The following is a 15,445-nucleotide window of genomic DNA, read 5'->3' as shown; positions in this document are numbered from 1 at the left end:
GTTTATGTTTGATTGTATGCCTGTCAAGAATGTGCTTAGTTGGAATGCGATGATTAGGGGATATTGTGAGAATAGACGACCGCACGATGCGTTGAAGTTGTTTTGGGAAATGAGGGGACGTTTGGATGTGGAAATGAATAAAGTGACGGTTGTGAGTGTTCTTCCTGCTGTTGCTGATTTGAGTTCTTTGGATTTGGGTGTTTGGATTCATGGGTTTGTGCAAAGGAACCGACTTGATGAAGATGTTCATGTGTATGCTTTGGTTGATATGTATGCAAAATGTGGGGAAATTGGAAAAGCTAAATTGCTTTTTGAGGAGATGAATGAAAAAGATACATCGTCGTGGAATGCTTTGATAAATGGTTATGGTGTCAATGGTTGTGCGAAGGAAGCGTTAGAAGTATTCGCAGCAATGTTACGGGAAGGATTTGAACCGAATGAGATAACAATGACTAGTGTGTTATCTGCTTACCATTGTGGTTTGGTAGAGGAAGGAAGAAGATGCTTCAAAGAAATGGAGAGATTTGGAATTGTGCCTCAGATTGAGCATTATGGTTGTATGATTGACCTTCTAGGAAGGGTTGGATACTTGGATGAGGCTGAAAATTTGATCTTCTGTGTTGTCGCTCTGTCTGTTGCTTCTTCTGTTTGATTGCTAATCTCTCTAGTGATTTGCTTTGTTGCTTCTCTCTTTGTTTAGTTTGGTTTGATATGATTTAGTTTTGTTTGGTTCTATTTGGCTTGGTTTGTTTGGATTTGGTTTCGTGGTGCTACTTATTTGGTTGTTCCTATCTGTTGATTTTGATATGGTTGTTTCGTGGTGCTACTTCTTTGGTTGTTCCTATCGGTTGATTTTGATATGGTTGTTGCTCCTTTTTTTGGTCGCTCCTTTTTCGGTTTGATTTTTTGTTGGCTTGGTTCTTCTCTTTGATTGTTGCTTCTTCTTTGGTGACATCCCTCTTGTCCCCCCGGCTGTCCAACCACCTCCTGCGATTGTTGATCCTCCTCGTTACCCCTCTCATCATCATCTTCAGCATAGAATCATTACTCTACCGTTTGTCTCTTCTTTACAGATTGCTGATTTGTTCACAAAGATGCATTCCATTAAACGTTTTCGTTTTTTTTTAGTTGACAAACTCTCGATGCTCCATGTTAATGCATCGTGAGTTTGAGGGGAGATGTTAGATAATATTATTATATATTAGTAAGGGTATTTTAGACAATTCTAGACAATTCTATTCTTTTATATATATACTCATTGTAATCCTATTAACTGTGGTTTTGGTTCATTCTATGTTATGAAACCCTAGAGTGGTTGTTTCTCTTCTTCCTCTTGCTTTCTCTTTTCTTTGTTAACATGCGGTACTGTCAAGCTATTCAATTATTGCATTGACTTCATGATATTTGATCCGAGAGGAGATTGCTTTGCTACTACTCCAAGTTAATGCATTGATTAGTCGTTCTACCCACAAGGTGTTTGTATAATTGTATGACTCAAGCTGTAGGATTATTGCATGGGGATTTTATTACGAGATCAATGAAGCGATTTGTTATTCTGGTTGTGCTTATCTCATAGAGTTGTGATTTTGTCCATTTTATTCAAAGCAATCACATTTGAGACAAACAATGGTAGTTGCTCTCTCTAATAGGAAGTGAAACCATCATTTGCAAAATAAAGCCAATGGTCTGTTCCAGTTTTTAGTTATAATAAACAACAATTGAATCTTTGTATTGAAGATAGGTGGTGGCAATGCTTTTGCAAAGACAAAATTGTATTATCTTATTTTCCCTTCACAGTTTGAACTGGATCTTTACATTGGCTTATTATTTTGTACTGGTTTTGTTTTGCTAGTTGTTATCATTTGCTCAATTGCTTTGGAATGAATTCAGTTAATTAGGTGTGTGGCATAATTTCGTTTTTGTAATTTGCTTTCAGTTTTGCCATTTACAGAAGGCATTGTTGTATTTTTCCATTTTCAAATTGCTTAACTTTGCAATTTCTAAAATTTCAGGCCTTTTTTACCGTGTTGTTTAAGGGTATGTTTGGTTCAATTGATAGGAGGAGAGGAGGAAGAAAGATGATGTATTTTAATTTTATGTATTTTTCATTTAAAAGAGGAGAAGGGAGACGACATTAGGTATTTTAATTGCACATATGTTTAATTCACAATGGGAAGGAAGAATTTTTTAAACTAATTTACCTTTTAATCCTTATAATCTTAGATTAAGTCTTTATGATTTTTTTTTTTGTTGACAATATGGGGTCAAGCCCCAAGAAAACAAAAAGAGACAAAAACTAAAAGTCCTTAGGAACACCTACCAAACTTATAACGGTTAATACAGTGAGTGAGGAGAAATTCGTGATAATTATATTTAAGATATGGTCAACTCGAGAGAAGAAAGACCGAATTTAAAAAAAGTATCAACTACTTAATCGATTTCAAGATGGATGAGAGATATCTTAAAGTGATCTAACTTTGCAACCACTTTATTTATACGAGTGACAAGACCATAACATAAATGTCTATTAAAATAATTTTTTATAATTAAGGACACCTCTACTTGATAATCTGATATCAATGTTTTTGAACCCTATAGAAAAAGCAAGTTCCAAACTGTTATATATAGTCCAATGTTGTGCCATCGAGATCGTGTAAACCCTTAATGCATATGAGTAGCCAAATATGAAAGCACCAGTGTGATCACGAACCACTCCTCCAGAAGCTGACATTCCATTCGAGTTTTGGATTGCACCATCTACATTACAAGCCACTCAACCATCCTCGAGGTAATGGCAAGCAAGCCAACGTTTAGGGGGAGTCGACACACCCTTAAGACGAACATGAATTAGATGAGTATTTGATATAAAAGTCGTTTGATACTTGGCTTTGGTGGCTATGATAGACGCAATTGGATTGATATCGGAGAATATCATATCGTTGTGTGCCTTCCGCATATTGTCATTCACCGTAACAAATAAGATACTTCAATTTAGGTTATTGTTCGTAAAAACACTCTTCAATTTATTCAAGAGTCATCTATTCATATATATAGTAAAAAAACACATTCGTCATATTAAGATGAAACACATAATAACAAACATGTGATGTATGTTGTCAATCGCACACATGTCGCTACTCGTCATATAATGGTGAATACGTCGAAGGTTTGTAAACAAACAACCACAAACAACTTTTCAAAAAACACCTCAAACGTTAATATCTAATCACTTTCAAATAATTGAAACTTATCTTCCACTAATGTATCATTCAAATCTTTATTGCTTAATAGACTTATCTAGAAGAAAATGGCACATTTAAATTCCCAATCCAAAATAATGTGCCCTTATTATTTTAAAACTATTTACTTCATAATATATAAATATTGTACTAGTATTAGTAAATACAATAGAATATAAAACAGAACAAAAATAAAATATACTAATTACAGGTAACGATGAGATTTATATGTGTAAATAATAGTAAAATGAAAATGTAAATGACAAAAAAGAATATATATATATATATATATATATATATATATATATATATATTAAATAAATAAATAAATAAAAAGTTTATGGCTACGTAAATGAAGGTTTAGTAAACAACCATCATGAAGATTCTCATATGAACAATACATGAGAACGCAGACTAACAATTTAAAATTTTAACGAGGATAGTTTTAGATATTAAGATAAAATTGAGAGTAACTTTGTCGATGAAGTTAATATTTTTATAGTATTCCTTTTCTCCCTTCCAAATTTTCCAATTTTAGGGAAAGCAAAAAATGAATTTATTAAGGATGTGAGTCTCTCCTCCCATTTCCTCCAAAAAGTTGATCTGAACACTTATATTTTAAAGATTTACTCTTCTCCTCTATATTTATCTTCGATCAAACTAACCTTAAACAAAGAAAAACTAGTTATGGTTACGTGGTTAAAAACCAAAGAAAAACACATCACAAAAGCACTTGAGAAACAAATAATAAGCTTAATTGTAATTTTGATCTCTCTATTTTTATCAATTCATGACATTAGTCCTTCTAATTTTAAAGTCGTCAGTTTTGATTTTTTGCTCAAATTTTTGAACTAAAAAAATGATTATTTGACATATTTTATATTATGTGACATACAATTTTATGATATAGAATCATTTAGATACATTAATTACAAATATGAAAAAAATAATGAAGTTGAAAGTTAAGTTTTTAGGATATTTTATTCTGATTTCATGGATGTTAATCATTCTACATCATTGTATCATATGTCACGCTATTTAAAATACGTCACATTGCTTTTTTTTTTAGTTAAAAAATTAGACAAAATTGTCGATTTTTAAAATATAGAGACTAATTTCGTGAATCAATTAAAATAAGAGAACTAAAATTGCAATTAAGCCAAAACAATAAAGCTAGTTGGTGTGAATTGAAAAATTAAGGAAGCCTCACATACGATGGACAACACACACAAATTGACCACCACACATGTGCGTCGTTCGTCCGACCGACTCGACAAGGTCTAGTCCAAGTGGTGTATTATTTTTTTAGTATCGGAAAAATTTAAAAAAATTAAACTTTATGCGTGTGTTTTTCTCTCTAATCACGTATCTGCCCTCCACCGAGTCAACGATCAACAACTTATCCGGTCTATTGGATCATATTTTTTTTCTCTCCATCAGTTGCATAAATCCTCTATAAATAGAGAACTCTGCTCAGTTGAAAAATCAAACCAAAAGAACTCCAAGAACTCAGAATTTTCTCTCCTCCTCCCTTTCCTCTTCATCTTCTTTTTCTTTCTTCGAGTGATCATTGTATCATATTACCAGTGACTTTAATTGTCATATTAAGAGTGTATTTCTAAAACGATTTTCGACGGTGCAGTAGAATTCAAATATAATTTGTATGGTTTGTTTTATTATGTAGACTTCGTGGTTGATAGTATGTCTTGCACAATTTGAGCAGTGCCGGAAAACGTATAAAAAATAGCAATCTAGTCCGCGACTCAACCTAGAAATATTTTCGGTGGCTGAAAATTTGTTTTGAAACAGTTTTTCCGAAACTCAAAAATAACACAAACAAACACCAATATCAAGGATCGACTTAGGTCGGATTTGGTCAAAATTTGTTTTGAAACAGTTTCTCCAACAATTTTCTGCTTTTTATATTTTTTTTAATAATATTGAAAATTCAAATTAATTTGCGCCCCTTGAAGAGTTGTACACGGACGGATTTAGGTCGGATTTAGTCAAAATTAATAGTCAAGTTGGGTCAAATCGTTTATTTTTTTAATTTGGATTGAATTGAGTTGAATCGTAGTTTACCCAAATTCTTTTTGTTTTTAATTTTTTTTTAAATCATATTCTTATAAAAATAAACTATTTTACTATATTATTGTCCAAAAACACAATATAATACGTATTCATTGTTGTTTTAGCATCAAATATGTACATACAATAAATATTAAAACTATAAATTTCATCATAAAATACTTACGCTCATGAAAATTATCGAAGTTGTAGGGACATAAAATAATATAAAATATTTACAAGTATCAAAATAATTAAAGTACAAGATTCTAAAATAATTAAAAAAATAGAAAAAATGATCTATCATATGCCAAACCTTATCAAATCTAAAGTTTATAAAAAAGTAAAAAGTACATAATGAAATTGGAAAAGTTGGGTAGACCAATTTTATCCAGACTAATTCAGATTTTACTGAGTATTCAATTTAAGTGATTGATTTTCTTGTTTTAAAAACTAAATTCACCCAATGATTCAATTCAAACTATTTTTCTTAGTCGGTTTTATTGAATGAGTTTTATTCGACCTATGAATAAAAAATATACTTATTTCTTTGAAATAAAATATAAACAAAATTGTATATTTAAAAAGCTGATATATATAGTTTTAATAATTAATCAAATACATGAAATTTTTAAATATAATTTTTAGTATTTTATTTTAGAGAGAGTAATTAGTTGAACTATTAGCAGACTACCGGTACACCTCGCTTGTTTTTGCAAACAAACATAGACAAATAAATTAAAATAAGCATCGTAGTATCAAGTGCAAATATACCTCGGGGGCAAAGCACTTGTTTATAAGTTAAATTTTCTCTGTTATTGTTCTCATCATTTATGTTCTATTTTCACATAGACTGACATAAAGAAGTTGGGGAAAAAATTAATTCTCTTAATGATAATAGAGTTTATATAGTGATGTGACTTATTATTGTTACTAGTATACGAGTCCGTGTACTCTACGAAATAGGTTAGTAATTTTAAGTTAATATTAATATACTTTTTATATTTTATATCCTATTTTATTATGTATATATTTAAATTTAATCTGATGTGGCAGCAGTGTAATAAATTAATAAGTTTTAGTTCACATTAAAAATTATCACATTGATGTGTTTTATTGTGTGAGACTCAATTTAATAAATTGTCAAAATTAAGGGACTAAAATTGTATAAATAAATAAATAAAAAGAAACAAAATCTATGAGTTTCTAAAGAGGAGATCCAAAACATTGATTAAACGTATAACATATTAGTTGATCTCATAGTTTTTTAACATTTAAAATGTGTTGCATACGTACTTAAATTTTAACTAATGATATATTAATATAGATTATTGTATATGATATACGAATTAAAAATATAATAAAATATAGTTCTATTTCAAATTATCATCAGTAGCTCACTACCAGAAAAATTAGCTCAGTTTTAGCGTCGGGCTACGACTCCGACGCTAATTAGCGTCGATCAGATGCTATTACGTAAAAAACATTCCGCGATTTTTTATATCGTGCGCGTCGGTATGGCCGACGCTAGGTAAAATTACTTTAGTTTGTTTTTATGTTAGTCAACATTTCAGTGTCGGAAGGGCCGACGCTACCTTGTCTGATTGGTTAAATTTAATTTTTTAATCCTTTTTTAAGTAACTAATATTTTTTTATTTGTCTACGTGCGCATTATTATAGTATCTGTTTAATTAACTAAATTAAAAGTTTTGATGTATTTATCTATTGTTAGTTTGCTATCTATTTTCTCTTTTTAGCAATTTCAGTTTAATACAATCTTAGGGTTCATTTTTTGGAAATTTTGTTGTTTACTTGTTTCTTCAAAATCAATGTATAACCCTTAATTTTAAATATACTTCTTAATTGATGCTGATGCTGCAGAGTCACGAGCAGCATCCATACTTGCGGTGGGTTTATTATTAATTTGTTTTATCATGGTTTATTAAAGCTGCTTATTGGAAGGTCTTATTAAATATACTGCTTATTGCTAGTTGAATTCGTATTATTTATTGGATAAGTAGCATTCCAAAATCATTATCTTACTGATCAAGGGTGTTTTTCAGGGTCTGAGTTTCTCTCCTGAGATGCAGAAGAAGCCAACAAAAGCATTTTCTGGAGGGTGGAGGATGCGGATAGCTCTTGCCCGCGCACTGTTTATAGAGCCTGATATTTTTCTTCTTGATGAGCCTACGGTAACTCATCATTATAAGTTTCTTCAATGATTCATGTATCCCTTAATTTATAGAATTTTGGAACATTATTCTATTCTATTTTGTTGCAGAACCATCTCGATCTTCATGCTGTCTTATGGCTTGAATCGTACTTGGTTAAATGACCAAAAACATTTATTGTTGTTTCTCACGCTAGAGAATTTTTAAACACGGTAATGTACTCGAAGATCTTGCTTTGATTAGGTGTTTTGTTGATTAAGTGCATTGTCTAAATGGGTTCCCAGCATATTTTTTTATTATTCTTGTCAACTGTATCTACAGGTGGTTACTGATATAATTCACTTGCAAAACCAAAAGTTGACTACTTATAGAGGGAATTATGATACTTTTGAGAGGACTCGGGAAGAACAAATTAAAAACCAACAAAAAGCATTGGAGGCACATGAGCGTTCATGAGCTCATATGCAGGTAACAATGTTTTTATGGTGGGATGTAGCTACAAGTTTGAGTTCCTCACTCCAGATGATAGACCAGGTGCACCAATAATAAGTTGCAGGTAGAACATTTATATCTTACTTGGTTTGCTTTGTGAACAATATAGGTTTATAAATACCAAAGAATACAAAAATATAATGTTTGTCATACACAGTTTAGGCCTTATCCCTTATCTAATTTGGAAATGTTTGCTTTGTGGTTGGTCCAAATGGCATAGGAAAATCTACTATACTTAAGTTAATTGCTGGAGAACTACAGCCAAGTTCTGGGACTGTCTTCCGTTCTGCCAAGGTAATATATATTACAGCGGTAAAGTTGTCCTACAACTTTACTAACACGAGCTACTTCTTTTCGCTTCACATCAATCACATGCTTTCTACTGTTTTGTATTTTATTTTCTGCTTCTTACATGACTCTGTAGTCAATTTTTTGAATGTGTCCATTTTCTTCTAATCCATGATAAGGTCAACAATTGACGTCTAACTCTTAGCTTTGTCTTGTGTTTTGCCAATCAGATACAAGTCTAAAACCTGGTTTGCTTTGAAAATGGTAGTGCTTTATTTTACTACATTACACTCGAGCTAGAATTTATCAGATTGAAGACTTATTCTGTCCTAATGATGTCTTTTCATGCTTCGAGATTATTTTGAATCATTGTTTACACATCTTCCCTGTTTACAGGTTCGTATAGCAGTGTTCAGCCAGCACCATGTTGATATTAGAGAGATACCAATGTTGAATATTTATATGGATAACAAATAGCAGCTTAAATTGAACCTTCCAATGATTACATGTTATTTATGCTTTGTAGGTGTCCGTGTTGTTTGCTGAATGGTATATGATATGTGAACTTCCTGGTTTCAGGTTAGACTTAATTGTTTAATGATAATTTTAGCATTGGAGAAGTTCTTGTTTGTAAGCTTTAAACTATTTGTGTGATTTATAATGGAAATGTTGGTATGACTGGATGTATTAAAATTTCTTTTTCTGGAAGATGGACATATAGTTAATAAGTGATCATTGACTTCTAGTTCACTCTGTTAGAGCTTTTAGTGTTTATGTTGAGACCCCATACTTACTAGGTATATTGCAAACTTACTTTTCATAATGCTTGGACATCTGGTTTTCTTTGTTATTTTGATTACTTTTAGAACTTCAACTAGTAGTTATATTGGGTTTTGGTTTTTAATGTTGGTTACAAATGAACAAATTACTTAGTCTATCCATAAATATGCTTCGTGAACCGGAAAAACCACAGTCAAATAACTGGTCTTCCATGTGAACAACCCCAAGAATTTTCTGCTCCTTCAAACACGAGAGTTAACTGAGAGTTAATTTGCTATTTGCTGTCATCTAACTTATCTACAAACACGAAATTTACAAGGTATTGCGCTTCTATAGTATCTCCTCGGTATTTACTGTCCTCTTGTTGGTATATCTGAATTTTATGGTTAAGATAACTTTTTCTCTGCTACACTTTTGTTGTTTTGTGATGTTTTACTTCATTCTTGGTTGTAAAAATATAGCACAAGAATGCAGAACAGAAAAGAAAACTGGGTGATGATAATGATGAGGCGATTGTATATGTAAAGCCTGAGGATGAACTTTTTCACAAGGTATTAGTATCTTGGTGCCATCATTTTGACGTACTTTGTCTCTGATTACTAATTATTGTCCAAAATAATTTCCAGTTAAGCTCGTGGTCCTTCTGTTTTCCTTTGCGCACTCAGCAGCCTGCACCTCATGAGGCAAGTTATGTGATTCTTACGTATCAGTAGACTATCATTGTGAATCTGTGATGTTTTTATTAATCTGCTGAAAGTTACTCGTTTTTTTGTCAATTTCTGAAAGTAATTTGAAACGCATAGTGCTATCTCTGTCGGTCGGAGAAATAAATAAGCACTATATTTGTTTACTTCTTTGGGTATTGGCCATGTGGTTTCTATTGGGGTTGTGGTGTTTATATAAATGGAATGCAGTGTGCAAAATTTTATGAATTTTGTTCTCTACAAATTGACAGAAATGTAGCTTAGTAAATTTTAATAATTTTCTTCTCTACAAATTTTAATAAACTTGTTTGTTGGATGGTTGTCTGTTTTACTTTGATTGTTTTCATGATTTTAGACCATGTTGTTTGTTAAGGGAAACTAGGAAAGGCTTTAGCATGTTAGACTAAAATGTGATTGCAGAGGAACTAATTTAGTGGAAGTGCATCAAACCACCATAAGATGTTACTCTGCCCGAGTCTCTATATTTATTTTGGAGCAGTGTCAACTTTTACTTCATTCTGTTTTGATTTTTCAGTTTGTTTTAATTATTATATTGAAGTCATTTCATGAAGGGGGCGAGGAAGACTTTAAGCAAATTTCTCTGTCAATGTTCTTTCATGTTACATATTGAGAATATCTGACACTAATAGTTTTGTTGACTTTTTATCGTTGACCAACTAGCGTCGGTCAGACCGACCCTTTATTATAAAATTATTTGACAACTGTATCATCCGGCGGCAATCCGGCTCAAACGTTTTTTTACAAATGACGTGGCAACAGATATAACTAGCGTCGGATGATCTATAATAACTGGTAGCGTCGCCGTAGAGTGGTTCGACGCTACATTAGCTTCGACCGTTTAATCTAGGTCTGACATCGACGCTAAATCAACATTAGCGTCGGCTTTTTGCCTATTAGCGTGGGTTTTGGCCGACGCTAAGTTCAATTTTTCTAGTAGTAGTTTAAAGGATTCCTTGTGGTACTCAATTTATAGGACTCTATTTTGTTATCGTAAATCTTATTTTAAATGGATATAGTATTGATCATTCTAATTAGACTTTAGTTCATCAGATTAACAAGTGTCTTCGTAGATTATATTTTTATAAGTTGAAGCGTGTGCATAGAGAAGTAAATAAGGTTGAAGCTTTTGTTGCAAAGTTTATTTTCTCTCTTTCTAAAAACAATATCATTTTTTATATTTGTTATGCCTTCTCATTTAATGTCTCGTTGGCTGATTTTAGAAGTTTTTTTTAGTTAATAGACGTGTAATCATTATGTTTTATTTTTGGGGCTTACCCTTATTTTACACAAAAATAAATTATATTTCTAATTTCGAATTATGAATGTATCAATAAAAAATAACATTAATTTAATTTAATTTAATTGTTCATAAAAATAAATTAATTGTAAATTTATTTCTTTTGTAAAATGTGAAATTCACACAAATATATAGAGAAACATAACATGCAAATTAAATTAGAATTTATTCCGATAATCAATATTGATCAAGAATATCAATTTGACAAAATAAATACATGAAAAAATTTTAAATATATTTCAAAATGGAACAATAAAAATAAAATATAATTTTAATTACATCAATTTAGATACAATCCCTAATTGTGAAATTCAGTATCTGATCAACTTTTTAGTTATCTATAGAGAAAATATCGATTGAATATATATAACATTACTATTTTTTTTCGTGATATATGACATTACAAATTTGACTTACAAACCTTGTATTTTTTTTTTTTCGACAGGATTTATGGATCTATATTATAAATTTACACTGAACAAAAAAATTCAAACAAACAATATCTCCAAATTTTGAATTCTGTTTTATTTAAAACTCATACATAAGTAGATATTATGTATTTTTTAACGAGATATAATATTAAAAAACATAATATTTACTGTAAAATTTATTAAGGTAATTAGAATAAAATAATAAATATAAAATATTGAGATTAGATTGTATAACAAAAATAGAATAATTTTTAGACGAATACACTAAATATTTACTTTATTGGCTATTGGGCTTAGAGACTTTCGAGTGTAATATAAAGCTCTTTGAGACAAAAATTAATAAGACTTCTTTTATGTGTATTTTTTCGTTATAAACTACAGAGTTACGAGGCGATACAATTTAAACTAAATTAATTAACTTACATAATGACAAAATTGAAATGAACATAGTTTATAAAACGTCATATTTGGGAGAGAAGAATAGAAACAAATTGATATAAATATTGTTCTTGAAGCATTATTTTTTATGCCTCTTTTTTTTTCCTCTTTATTATGTGTTTTACTCGCTCTTTGATGTACAGTTGTGTTTGTTATTTATTTATATATATATTAGCATGTGTTCTTGTGGCAGACCTAATTATCTTACTTTTTTGTTTGCACGTTGAAAAAATCTAACTCACACGATGTTCATATTATAAATGTATAAATATTATTTATGTTATATTTTTTTTACACATTTTTATTTTTTGTATCTTGTGAATAGGGATGAGAATAGGTTACGGAGAATTGTACCGTGCACCCCTCCATTTTTACCTCCCACCCCCCTTATTTTTTTTTTCTAATGACTATTTTACCCTTTTTATTTTATCACTCTCTTTTCTCACCCTCACTTTCGAAACTTACAAAAAATTTCTTAATATTCGAAAGTTTTAAACTTTCGAAATAATTAAAAGTGAGTTTTATTATCTATTCGGAACTTTTGTTAAATTAGAAACTTTCGAAATATAATTTTACAGAAATAATTACCAATTTCGAAACTTTCGATGAATATGAAAGTTTCGAAGTTAACAATTCCATAAAGTTTCGAAAGTTTGGAAGAATTTGAAACTTCTGAAACACATATCATTCGGAACTTTCGTTGAATATGAAAGTTTCGAAATGAAAATTTCCAGAAAATTTGGATGAATGTGAAACTTCCGAAACACATATTTTTCAAAAATTTCAAACATTCGAAGTAAGTCAATTTCGAAAGTTTCAAAAAATTCCAAACATTCGAAATTTTCAATTCATTTTTAGAAAATCTGAAAAGAAACTTCCGAAATTAGATATCAAATTTAATACTATTAATTTATTACTATAAATATATTACTATTTATTACTATAAATTTATTATTATAAATTTATTAATATTTATTAGTATTAACTCATTACTATTTATTACTAATAAAAATGCATTTCAGAACTTTTCATGAATAGCAAAATTTCGAAACTGAAAAACTTTACGTTTCTGAATTTTATATTTCGAAACTTTCAGATTGTCAGAAAGTTTCGAAGGTTTCTGCATTTCAAAAGTTTCATGTTCATGGAAACTTTCAAAACTTTCGAAAGTTTCAAAATTTTGGGAAAAAATGAACTTCGAAAGTTTCATGTTCATGGAAACTTTCGAAATTTAGAAAGTTAATATTTCGAAAATTTCAAAGTTTCGAAATTTATCTTACTTTTGGATTTCGAAAGTTTCAAAGGTTCGAAAGTTTGCAAATGTAATTCGGACAATTCAAACTTCCGAATAAAATGGATGAAAAAAAAAAAAAAGAGAGAGAATTTTTTTGGGAGTTTTTACTAATAATATTAGGGGCAATTTGGAATTTTTCTTGATGATGAGGGGGGTGGGAGGTACAAGGGGGGTGCACGGTACAAAACCCTAGGTTAGGTCGTCCATCAGAAGCCTATGGTCTGGCCTACTATTGCCTGATCTGGTCTGACCTATTTAATAAAAGGTTAGGCTCAGACTATTTTTAAAGCCTATTTATTTAAATAGGTCAGACTCATGCTTATAAAAAAACCTATTAGGCCTGACCGGCCTATATATATTTTATTATTTATTTATTATTATTATACTAATAATATTATTTCCTATTTTAAATTCTATCAATTAGGTAATCACTCGGTTAGCATTCCATATTCAGAAGTTGTTATATATTCGGTAGCGATTTCATATTTAGTAGTCATTCCATATTAGTTCAATTCGTCAATCAGTAGTCTTAATAATGAGCGTGTTTGTTTCAGAAGAAAAAAAATATATATTATTTGACACAAAAAAATATTTTTTAGGGTTTAAAGGATATTTGTTTCATATTTTTTTTAAATTATTTTAAATAGGCTTCCAGGTTAGGCAAGACTTTTAAAAAATTCAGGCTATGCCGAAAAAGATAAAAGCCTATGATAAGCCGTAAGCCAGACTTATGTCTAAAAAATAAATCGTAGGTCTATTCTCATCCCTACTTGTAAAGTACATAGAGATTTTCTTTAGACATTTTTTATATAGAATTATTTTTAATTTTATTTTACTCATTAATTTTTTAATAAATGTGATACAATTAGTGAATATAAATTGAAAAAAATATTCTATTTTTGGATACAATAATTGTAATTTTGCAAAAAAATAGAATTTTATATTTTGTACAATTGTAACAAAATCATTTAAATACATAATAACAATAATATCAATAAATAAATTTCCTTATCCATCATAGTCCAAATTCAATTGAGATTATCATTAATGGAATTCGGATTTTAGTGTAAACCTTTTCTAAATCAATAGCCTCAATTGCATATGATATATACAAAAGTTATAGTGTTAATAACTCATATCTATAAAAAAAAAAATGGAAAAATTGAATCAAACCAATCAATTAGATAGTTTTGTGACATATCCTGGATTAATTTTTTTTGCAATGATGAGTATTTGGTAAATATTACCAGAGACATACTTATCAGCAACATTTTAATTTTTGTATCTATACTGAAAATTTGCTTTTTATGCTTGTTTCGGGATTCTAGAATAACCTATGTTAGAAGAAACAACTAATTACATTCATTATATCAAACTATATATATATATATATATATCAATCAGTAGCATAAATCTTGTTCCTGTATAAAAAATTCATTTCTCGGTATTAAATAGTATTAAATAAGTTTATAATCATATAAACGAAAAATTGATCATTTTATTGATGATGAAATACAAAAAAAAAAATTAAAGAGTTTCCAAAAGAAAAAGGTAGTTTGTTATGATTAATGTCCTTCAGAAAACTACTTACGATCAACTCTTGACTAATACTTATTGCATAAACAGCATCATATTTATAAGAGAATAATAGAAAGAAATTTGAAAGATTAGAAGAAAATTTTAAGTCAAAAAAATATATAATAGAATGACTTTTGTTTAAGTTTTTTTCTTTTCAAACTTTGGAGCTATTATATTCTATATATAGACATACAAACATGTGAAGCTAGGTATAATATTTTTAATCAATCGCATAATGAAATTTTGAATGAATGACAAAATTATTTTCTATAAGAAAAATACTAATTATTGAAATTTGGAATATAATTGTTGAAATTTGGGATGCTAATTAATGAAGCTAGGTATAATTATTTTGAATGAAATTTGGAATTGATAGCCATATGGGAAAAATTATTGAAAAATCAATTCATATTCTGATTGCCAATTAAAATTTCCATTCATTGTTGTCTTTTATTTCTTTATATTTCATAGTCATATCATGATTATCAATTCCAATTATCATTCATTATATTTTCTTTTAATTTTTTCGAAATTCATTAAATTTGTTTAATAATAATCATAATTATTTCTAATTATTAATATGATTTAATTTATTAATTTGACTGCATTAAATAAATTTTATTAAAATTCATATTATTATTATCT

General features: G+C 29.4%; 1 long non-coding RNA gene across 9 annotated transcripts; it reads left to right on the top strand.

The window, feature by feature from the left end:
* The first annotated feature begins 7,015 nt into the window (after positions 1-7,015).
* On the top strand, positions 7,016-10,057 carry LOC101513067 (uncharacterized). 9 transcript variants are annotated; one of them, XR_012163031.1, is made up of 9 exons: positions 7,021-7,213; positions 7,370-7,498; positions 7,588-7,689; positions 7,799-8,033; positions 8,190-8,263; positions 8,488-8,521; positions 8,613-8,653; positions 8,784-9,588; positions 9,664-10,057. It is a non-coding gene; the product is annotated as an uncharacterized lncRNA (long non-coding RNA). The 9 variants fall into 9 exon arrangements; XR_012163033.1 differs by having other exon boundaries at positions 7,028-7,213; positions 8,488-8,653; positions 8,784-8,836; positions 9,499-9,588; XR_012163029.1 differs by having other exon boundaries at positions 7,019-7,213; positions 8,613-9,588.
* The last annotated feature ends 5,388 nt before the right edge of the window (positions 10,058-15,445 follow it).

This window comes from Cicer arietinum, chromosome 5, assembly GCF_000331145.2.
Source record: "Cicer arietinum cultivar CDC Frontier isolate Library 1 chromosome 5, Cicar.CDCFrontier_v2.0, whole genome shotgun sequence".
Taxonomy (NCBI): Eukaryota; Viridiplantae; Streptophyta; class Magnoliopsida; order Fabales; family Fabaceae; genus Cicer; species Cicer arietinum.
Note: the sequence above shows the minus strand (reverse complement) of the source record. Positions and strands in the feature narration are given on the sequence as shown.